Here is an 11,260-nt window from a genome sequence, read left to right as displayed (position 1 = left end):
CTTCACCCTTCTCTACTACTACACCTAGCCCATCCGCCCTTAGCCACCACTCCTCCTGCCTAGCCTTGTTGGTTGTGCCTCCACATCCCTTGTGCCTTCTTTGACCCCATTGTGCCTCCACTCGCCCTCTTTGTACACTCCAATCTGTGTCTCCTTTCGCTCCCTTTTGTGCCTCACCTGTCCCCATTCACTTCAGCCATCACCTCACCTACTTTCATACACTCCCATCCTCACCATCAATAGCCCTCTCACCCACACCCAACTCCCTTTCTCATTTACACTCAACCTCTCCCTGCCCCCCCCACCCCCTCATTTAATGTTAGCCTCACCACTCTACCCTTAACTCCCTACCTCTCTTACTCGCTCTCAAATGCTCCTATCTTGGCCAAGACTAATGTGGGGTGTATGGGTTGGAGGGCCCTCATGAGGGATCACAGCTCCTATGTTGTGATGCTTCAAGTACTTGTCCAAAAAAAAACAAAGAGAAACTTTGGATTAGCATCACAATATGGGGAAAGGAGAACGGGAGAATGACAGAGAAAAGGATAAGGGGAGAAATAGGAAAGAGGACAATAACAAACCAACTCACTCTAGAGGACATCAACACAAGTCTCAACAGGGGCTACATGTGGATAGCAAAGCAATAACGAAGAATGCTATAGTACCCATCTCAGTGGTGCATCATCATCATCAACATCTACTTTGGGGTCCTCAACATCGACTTCGACAACCACAACGGGCCCGGGCTTCTACCTCAAATTCGACATCCACATTGACTTCAGTTATTACACCAGCTTGATCACCTACTTTACTGACTCCAAATATCCATACCGGCCTATAGTATCCCTCTCACCCCTCCCCCTTAGCCAACCCTCTTCCTAGTATTCTACTTGAGTACCCTCATCACTAGTATCCCCTCTTTCTGATCAGTTCACTCGATCACCACCTACCATCCAGTCCCACCCCCCTAGCTTTGTACTAGCTCCCTTCCGGTCCGAGATTTTGAGAGGCGCGGACTACCCATTGGATGACCCACCAGATCTTTAGGAGTCTCTTCTCATAGAGGTGCACAACATTCGTGCACGTGAGGTGGAGCTAACTCAATTTGCAGAGGAGCAGGCCCATTTCACTCAGGAGCAGGCGCTTATTATTCAATAGCAAGCATGTCTATCTAGGAACTCAAGCAGGACATCATAGAGCTCAAGAAGGAGGTTTCTTCTCTTAGCACAGTCTTAGGGGGCACGCCAGAAGCAATAGTGGAGGCCCAGATAACCACCATGCAGTTAGCCATACTAGAGACTTCCAAATGGGTGGATGTAGTGAAGTGAGAACCTGCAAAGGCAACCCTTTTGGCCACCCTTTTGGACTAGGGCCACGAGCTCTCGACATCAGAGTTCGAGGGATTCCACGACAGAGATCTCATCGATGGACGACATGACCACCTTTGTGGCGATTACATTAGGGATTCTTGATCATGCTATTGTGGGAGAAAATGGGGAGAGACCCCAACTGAGAGCAGCCTTTGGTTATACGCTTCAGAGACACTCACGAATGCTTGGCAGCTCTACGTCGTAGATCGGCCCTACGAGATCATCCCACTTTATCTATGGATGAGGACTTGAATTCTTTGCAGTTAGAGGAGAGACGCGCTTTCTTGCAATTGCGGGATGCGGCTCGCAAGGAGGGAAAGTGGGTAGTAGTGCAAGATGCACATCTCATTACTGGAGCGGCCGATCACTTGACCATCCTCCCACATAGGGGGTGGGGTCTATGAGACGCAGGGTACCGAGATCCTCGCTTGCACCATTTGGAACTATAATGGTACCCTTTGGTCAGAGCTTGGGAATTTCTCGAAGTCCTACACAAGACGAGACATAGTCTTCTACATAGAGACACATCAGAGCCCAGAGTGTCCCCTACCGGCGCGATCAGTGGATATACTTAGGAGTCTGCCTATAGGGAGGAGAAGAGGGAGACAGGTGGAGTATGTGGCTCAGGAGGAGTGGCAGTCTTGTATAGATCATCTCTCATTGGGGCGATCTCGGTGGAGAGGAGAGATCCACACTCTAGGTTCCTTTGGATCCGATTAGGTCACACGACCGGTCAAGATCTCTTCATAGTGGTCTGCTACTTTCCACCAGAGACACCACACTTCGCCAGGGTAGTGTAGGAGGAGAATGAGACATCACCATACACATCTCTCCACTAGGATATCATGGGTTTTTCAAGCCACGGAGATGTTCTCCTAGTTGGGGATGTCAACATGAGGACGGGAGCATGTCAGGTGCCATTGCTAGATTTTTCAAGAGGACGTTGTTTTATTTCATGACATAGATCTCGCTGACGTTGGCATTTCACAAGTGTTCGCTGATAGACAGGCCCCTATTACCTCCTATGGACATGCACTCCTAGATCTAGGTATGGCGCATGTTCTCATTCTCTATAATGGTCGTGAGCGATGGGCCTCCTCCAAAGGCTTCACCTACTTTCCACATGGAGGGGGGTTTAGCATGGTTGATTAAATCTTGGGATCCCATGCCTTCACATCACACATCACGAACTTCTCTGTTTCACTACCTCCCCTTGGGGTTGATCAAACGTATCTCTTCTTTAGTATCACCACTCCTTATCTTGCTACACCACCCTTATCGCACCACCCACTTACACTACTTATCATGACACACTTTGATTACAGCCTCTCACCAAGATATTCTACACGACTCCAATCTCTACTCACCTATATTGACCACATACCTCTCCTAGAGGACCGGGCCACTTTGATTAGTCGATCACTGCATGAAACCCTCCTAGAGGAGGGTTTCATTGACCCATTAGGATATATGAAGATCCACTGACTCCACTCATTGAGGATCTCTATTGGGCAGTTTTGGGTCTCTTCACACGGACTACGCATTGAGAGAGGCAGGGCAGAGGGCCTACCCCGAGAGAGGCGCATATGCACATTATGTGACATATAGGAGGTCGACGAGTCAGAGGAGCATTTCATTTTCAGTTGCCCAATTTACTATGAGATCCGAGGGCGCTTCTACTGCCTCTTTAGAGATAGTTCTAGGGCGTTGTCCCGGTTTCTCTGCTATCCATACCAAAAATGATTGACAGCTTTCATCCATGAGGCAGTCAGGCACCGCGAGCATCTACTTCAATCATGGAGAAAGGATCAGACCTCCTCCTTGGTAGACCCTTATCAAAGCTCGAATCACAGAGTTCTTTCAGCCAAAGTAGGTGGGCCCCCTTTTACTATGAGGCCCTGACATGATTAAGATCCAAAGCCAGCAACACGATAACTTAGACAGAGAGTTGACACACAGATTACACTTGGGGATATCCCCTCTTTATTCAAAGTCGGGATCTCGACCAACAGGGGCCACTGCAACCCTTGTTAGACATAGAGCTATGACCAGGAGATGACACAGGACCACGCTCACGAGCAACCGACACATCACTCCATCGCCGACTTCATGCTCCCACCATCTCATCCATCTAGATGAACTGATGATGATGATGATGATACTAATGTGTAGTTGATCACTCTGACATGACTATGTAGTACTGCATTTTGCCTTCTGCATTGGTATGGATGCTTGTTTAGTAGCTCCACCCTCACAGTTTGTTTGTATAGGATTGTCACAGTCTCAAAGACCCATTGATCTTCCGAAGACTTTAATAAACCCTCTCTCTCTCTCTCTCTCTCTCTCTCTCTCTCTCTCTCTCTCTCGCTCAAATAGAATGTCTTTCTCTCTCACAAAAACTCTTTGTTCACTCACCTCCCCTCACATTATCTCGTAGATGGAGGCGGAAAAGCAATAGGCAATAGGATGCTTTAGTGAAAGGAAACCTAAGCTTTAATACCATGAGAGGAGGAAAGATGGAGGGGTAGCTGGCAACACACACACATTATTGATTATACACTAGTATTAGTTGAAAACAATGAAGATATGTAACTTTCCCCTAATCATTTAGGTTTGGGGTTAGGGCATAGAAACCCTATTTGCATTTTTACATTATTTTGAGTATTAGTGCATATTTCACAATATTACACATATGATGATGAGATTGTCCCTTCAACACCTTCATCCATTCAAAGATTGTATGTTATGGCTTAACGCCTTTTTTGAACAAACCTTAATATTTAATCACATTCTTGGTCATTTTTCAAAAAAGACTTGAGTCTTTTATTTCACCCAAAAAAAGCTTAGACTATTTTTGAAGGAAAATTTTGATGTGCCAAATGCATTCAAAGAATTTAGAGCACTTGTTAAAAAGTACCGTGAAACACATCAAGATCCTCCGATGTGACAATGAAGTATACGTGTCAAAAGGAGTTTAAAGCTTTTTGCAAAAATCATGGGAAGTTCACATGCGATACTCTTAAATAGAATGGATTAGACAGAAAAAGAAGGGAGGTGAACATGTTTAATAGTATTATACTTGAACATAAGTCCTACAATTTTGCAAAACATGACAATAACAAGCTTTCACGATTGTAAAATATTCACTCAACCGATTGATAACGTTTAACCCTCTTTGCCTACGGTATGTTTGGGATGGACTTAAGAACATAACTAATTCAAGTCGAAACTTCATCACATCATACGAGACAAATAATGATAGCTAAACATCCAAAGAACAGGAGTATTCACCCCTATAGTAACATGCAATGTAGATGACCTTCAAAGAGCATTTTCTCTATATTAGATTCGCTTTTTCAACGTACACATTGGACGAGCTAAAAAATCATCCCATATATTCTAAATTGAGGCAAGATGCAAAATTACAATGACACAATTCTTGCTCTTCTTCATCAACCTTTTTTGTAGATGACCATGTAATCGGTGCATCTATCTTCTGTGTATTTGAGATTTTTCATTCTGATTCCTCATCAAAGATTACATCTTTTGAGATAATGACCTAGCGGTTGATGGGATCATACAACTTGTATGCTTTGTTGTCTTCACTGTAGCCAACCATGCTGCATTTATGTGACTTCACATCCAATTTCTTACAAAAATCATGTATGTGTACATATGCTATGCAACCAAATATGCGAAGATGCCCAATGTGTGACTTGTGTCTAGTGAATGCTTCATAAGGTTATACCCTAAATCAATTTAATTGGAAGTCGATTAAGCAAGTAGTTTGTAGTGACTATTGCTTCTTCCCAATACTAATTCGAAAGATGCTTCTAAGAATTGCTCTAGCACTGTCTGCTAAAGGACTATTCTTACCTCTCCCTTAAACAACCTGCGGGCATGTATGGCAACACTTCCTGGAGATCAAATATATATAACACAGTGGACTGGAGTAGAGAGATTATAAGTACTCTTGCTATCACGGATGATCTGCAACAAGCCATTGGTTCCTCATTAGATCATTCAGAATGAGTTCGGGGCTTCCCCATTGCAGTTAGATGATGCAGCATTTTAGATTATCACTTACATATACTGCGTGTGAGCATATGGCTCCTATATTGCAAGGCTATGCAAGCTACCTTGGTTGGCATTAGCATCTTCTATGGCATTGGTAGCTCAGGGTGATCAAAGGTGCAAGCTACCTTGGTTGGCATTAGCATCTTCTATGGCATTGGTAGCTCAGGATGATCAAAGGTGTTGGTATGCACACACACAAAGATGGTTTGATAGATTGGGTTTCCATATAGACAGGTTGCCTTTCTTTTAGTACAACATTGATGCCCTGTTTTTCCCGATTTGGGGCAATGAGTTCAACCCGATCATCCATTAGGAAAAAAGGGAGCTCATTTTGGGGCCTTTTAGAAGAGAGAGAAAATAGGCTCTCAACCAATTAGGAGTGGGCCAACGTAACGTTGAAAATTCAACAAAAGAAGATGAAAATAAGAAAAAGAAATAGTACTATATGTTCGTAGAAGCATGTCACATTAATGAGGTGATCTGATTTGAATCTTTAAAAATTTTATTTTCTGTGCAGAATTTGATGATTCTGACACCGCAGACGCGTCCGGAACGGCCCAAAACCCCAAGAACGGCACTGGAAACGTTGGAATCGGGCATCCGGAGGCCCAGAAACGGCCAAAAAAGGTCGAAAAACGCGATTTGCAGCAAAATGCGATATGGCACTTTTGAAATTTCAAAAGGTGCCAGATCGCATTTTGCTGCAAATCCCACTTTTCGGCCTTTTTTGGCCGTTTCCGGGCCTCCAGATGCCCGATTCCAGCATTTCCAGTGCCGTTCTTGGGGTTTTGGGCCGTTCCGGACGCGTCTGCGGTGTCAGAATCACCAAATTCTGCACAAAAAAGTGTTGCTCTTATATGAACATTGAATGTAAAGCATGTGAAAGAATATATTTATTCCTTTTCACACTGACATTTCTCACGCAAGTATCCATATTTTCTTGCTTTTGTAGAGAGAGAAAAGAGAAAATAGTGAATTTCTTACAGGGCCCCAAAATGAGCTCCCTTTTTTCCTAATGCGAGAGGATCTCTTACAGCTACACACACATTCAGGACCTGGTTTGGGCACAGACAGAGCAACTTGTGAAGCTTAGTTTCTATCGGGACTACTGCCTTCACATTTTTTAGGAGGGTTTCATTATCCCACCAGGGTACACCACCTGATAGTAGGTTCGACATTGACTTCCTCCTCTTCTCCCGTCGACAGAAGGGTCAACGTTGATCTCCTCCTCTCTCCTCCTGCTATAGTTACAATCTCCCCATCCGCTTTATTACCTATGTCACCTACATCGGAGGGTCATACATTGTCCCACACTACTCCTTGACCTTTCTTTTCCCTCTCCCAATCATCTCTCCCACACCCACCTAGTATCATTCCACCCATGCCTTAGACCTCCCCTTATCTCACCTAGGTAGCCCAATCACAGTCCACCTTTTTGCCACTCTCTCCTAGATTTGTACCACATCCCTTTCAGTTTCAGCTTGGGCAAGGACCATCACCAGATGCCTCGGAGTCTCTTCTCATGGAGGTACACAACATTTGTGTACGTAGGAGTTGACTTGCTTCACACATGAGCAAGCCCGCTTCAACCGGAGTCATTCAAGAGCAGGCTCGCCTCATTCAGGGGCTCAGATAGGACATTTTGCAGCTTCGACAAGAGGTAGCAGTCATCCATGCAGTCCCAGGGAGTACCCCAGTGGTCGAGGCATAGATTGTGAGCATGCAATCTGTAATCGAGGAGACATCCAGATGGATAGACGTGGCCAAACGGGAACTTGCGAAGGCAACCATTTCAACCACTCTCATGGAGCGGCAGAGAGCTAGTAAGGCTCTCAACATCAGTCCGTGGTATTCCAGGCACCGAGGCTACATCGATGAGCGATGCAACTGCATTTGTGGCCACTACTCTTGGGGTAGCTGAGCATAGGATTGAGAGGGCATGGCGGGTGGGGAGAGATCCCAATCAAGCGGCCCCTTATCATACGATTCCATGATACTCATGCACGACTCTCAATTCTACAGCTTAGATGAGTCTTACAGGACCAACCATTGATATCCATGGATGAGGATCTCATCCCTTTGCAAGTTGAGGAGAGGCGCACTCTGATACAACAATGGGATCAGGCCCACAAGGATGGGAAGTGGGCATTAGTTTGATATGGAAGACTCCTTACAGGCCCCCGTTAGCGGGCATCTACCTCTCCTCCCACATAGGGAGGCAGGGTCTATGAGACTCAGCATACTGAGACCATGTCCTGTACCATTTGGAACTATAATAGAACCTTATGGTCAAAACCAGGGAACTTCTCAAAATCTTATACAGGTCATGACATTGTCTTTTATATAGAGAATCATCAAAGTCCAGAGCACCCCCACTACTAGTAGTCAGTAGGTATACATGGGAGTCTACTTGCAGAGATGAGACAACAAACACAGGGGGAGTACGAGGATTGGGAGAAGTATCAGTTCTTTACAAGTCCACTCTTTTGGGGCTAACTCAGTAGAGCGGAGAGATACACACTCCATATTTCTCTGGATCTAGATCCGACAAACAAACAGTCGGGATTTGTTCGTTGCAGTATGCTATTTTCCTCGTGAGACCTCACACTTTGCTCAAGATGTCCGAGAGGAGACGAAGACATCACCATATGTAGCTCTTTACCAGGACATTGTCGACCTCTTGAGCCACAGGGAAGTCCTCCTGGTTGGGGACTTCAATGCGAGGACAGGGGCTCGTCAAGTACCACTTCTTGACTTTAGACACAATTTCATTTTACTGCCAGACATTGATCTTGAGGATGCAAGTATGATGCGAGATTCACCTGCTAGACGAGCTCCAGTCACATTGGGTAGGCCTTGTTAGATCTAGGTAGGATGCATGATCTTATTAATTATAATGGTCTTGATACATGGCCCTCCTCAAGTGGTTTTACTTGCTTCCCACATGGATGGGGTTCTAATGGGGTTCTAGTGTTGTTGACTACATCATGGAATCCCCTGCCTTCTTTGACTCGTATCACTGATTTTACTACCCTTCTCGTATCACTGATTTTACTGTCGCACCTTGTCCTCCTTGGGCTAATCACACGTACCTCTTCTTTAGTATCTCTACACCCCATCTCACGGTAACTCCCACACCACAAATTACTCACACCACTTAACGATGTACATTTCAACCACAACCTCTCGCCTTTACAGACTTCTCACCTATATTGATTTTATACCCTTACTAGAGAACCGTGCTACTCTGGTCACACGCTCACTGCACGAGGCTACCCTTCACACTTTCCCTCACACTACTCGCTCTACTTGTCCTCACCACCTGGGACCGCCCCTTGTAATAGCTGGTATGATGATGAGTGCAAGGCTTTACACCTCAACTGAGATTCAAAACCAAAAACCACCTCCCGAACGAACGAGAGATGCTACGTGAGTATCATCGATTGGTACACAGGAAGAAGCTAGATTTCATCCGTCGAAACGAGGAAGAACTATTGAATGTTTTGTTTAGTAACACCTCTAAGGACTTTTGGCAAAGATTTCTAGAGGGACGGTCCCCTTCACCACTCACTGACACTCAAGTATGGCATAATTATGCACACACACTCTTTGATATCCCAAATCAGCCAGGTCCTAATTTCTCACACATACCTCGCCCACATCCTGCACACTCTTCACTGGGGGGGGTGTGAAGGATGTTGTGATGAAACTTCATAATGGCTGAGTGAAAGATCATGAGGGCCTATGCATTGAATTCATTGCATATGGGATTAATCTCCTAGCCCCGATCTTAGCGAATCTCTTTAATGAAGCTTTTTGTTTGGGGTTTCCACGCACCTGGACTGTCAACACTATCTCACCCATCCACAAGGCAAGGGATCCCATGAGCTCGGAGAACTACAAGACCATTATGATCGGACATGTCATGGCCGATCATGTCATGGATTCGCAGAGTGCAAGGGACTTACATCAATCGGGCACGCGAGATTCCGATGCGATCATGGGACCAGATCACATTCTCACACTCAAGTGTATCATCGAGGACGCGAGGGTATATTGCTGCTTTGTGGATTTCCGCAAAGCCTTTGACACAGTTCCGAGAGCCCACCTCCTCCAATGCCTACAGGATTTGGGGTATGACCAGGAGATCATTTGGAGTGTCATGGCACTTTACGAGAGTCTTTGGCAGAGTTCGAGTAGGGTCGGGGTGGACACAGGAGATCATGAGCGCTATCGGGGGTCAAAAAAGGGTGTCCTTTATCACCCACCTTGTTTGGCCTCTACATTGACGATAGTTATGTAAACACGGGGGGGGATGGATGCTCTCTAGCTAGCACACTGATCCGGATATTACTATATGCAAATGATGTGGCACTTTGTCTTCATCAGCACAGGGCCTCTAGAGACACCTTGATGCACTACAATCCTTTTGTGAGTCCCATGATTTGAAGGTCAACATTGGTAAAACCAAGGTCATGAACTTCAATACATCTCGAGCCGTTATGCACCGAGAGCAATTCGCATTTGACGGGTCACCTGTTGAGATTGTTTCGTCATAGACATACCTTGGGGTTATCTTCTCTGGACCTATCTTCACCATGAGACCCACGATGTAGGCCCGCCTAAGTAGCAGATACACTTCATTGTCCAGATTATAGAGGCAGTGCTTCCGCTAACACTTTCAGGATCCGTAGACTAAAGGATTGCTATTTGACTCCTTGGTCCCTCCAACGGGGATGCACAGCAACCCTTGTTGGGGGCCAGATCTATTAGATATAGAGTGGGCTCATGTGAAGTGGCTATGAGTTCTCATGCTATCGCGGATGTTCTGCGGTGGTAAGCCACCCATCCCTCACCAGATTATTCAGGCTGAGTTTGGGTCATCCCCATTACAACTGGATGTAGTATTTCAGGTTATCACCTACCTATACTGGGTCAAGGGGTATGAGGATTGCACTTCAGGGCACAACAGATTACCATGGCTAGCATTGTCCTCTTCTATGGCACTATTAATAGCAGGTGACCAGAGATACTGGTATGCACGAACAGAGAGATGGTTTGAGAGATTGGGGCTCCACATGGACAGACTCCCTCCCTTCTAGTATAGCATTGACACATCATTCTCTCCTTTGTTGTCACACAAGGTGAACCAAATCATCCGCGAGGATCTTTTACAACTGCACACATTCTATACCTGGTTGGGACTGAGTGACCTTCCAATAAAGCCCAGCTTCTACAAGGATCATTGTTACATATCACACAGGAGGGTTTCATTGACCCATTAGGATATACGGAGATCCACTGACCCCACTCATTGAGGATCTCTATTGGGCAGTTTTGGGTCTCTTCACATAGACTGCGCATTGAGAGTGGCAGGGTAGAGGGCCTACCCCGAGAGAGGTGCATATGCACATTATGTGACATATAGGAGGTCGACGAGTCAGAGGAGCATTTCATTTTCAGGTGCCCAATTTACTATGAGATCCGAGGGCGCTTCTACTGCCTCTTTAGAGATAGTTCTAGGGCATTGTCCTGGTTTCTTTGCTATCCATACAAAAAATGATTGACGGCTTTCATCCATGAGGCAGTCAGGCACCGCGAGCATCTACTTCAATCATGGAGAAAGGATCAGACCTCCTCCTTGGTAGACCCTTATCAAAGCTCGAATCATGGAGTTCTTTCAGCCAAAGTAGGTGGACCCCCTTTTACTATGAGGCCCTGACATGATCAAGATCCAAAGCCAGCAACACAATAACTTAGACAGAGAGTTGATGCACAGATTACACTTGGGGATATCCCCTCTTTATTCAGAG

The sequence above is a fragment of the Dipteris shenzhenensis genome, chromosome 27 (assembly GCF_047967505.1).
Source record: "Dipteris shenzhenensis isolate YYH24624 ecotype China chromosome 27, Dip_SZ_1.0, whole genome shotgun sequence".
Lineage (NCBI taxonomy): Eukaryota > Viridiplantae > Streptophyta > Polypodiopsida > Gleicheniales > Dipteridaceae > Dipteris > Dipteris shenzhenensis.
Note: the sequence above shows the minus strand (reverse complement) of the source record.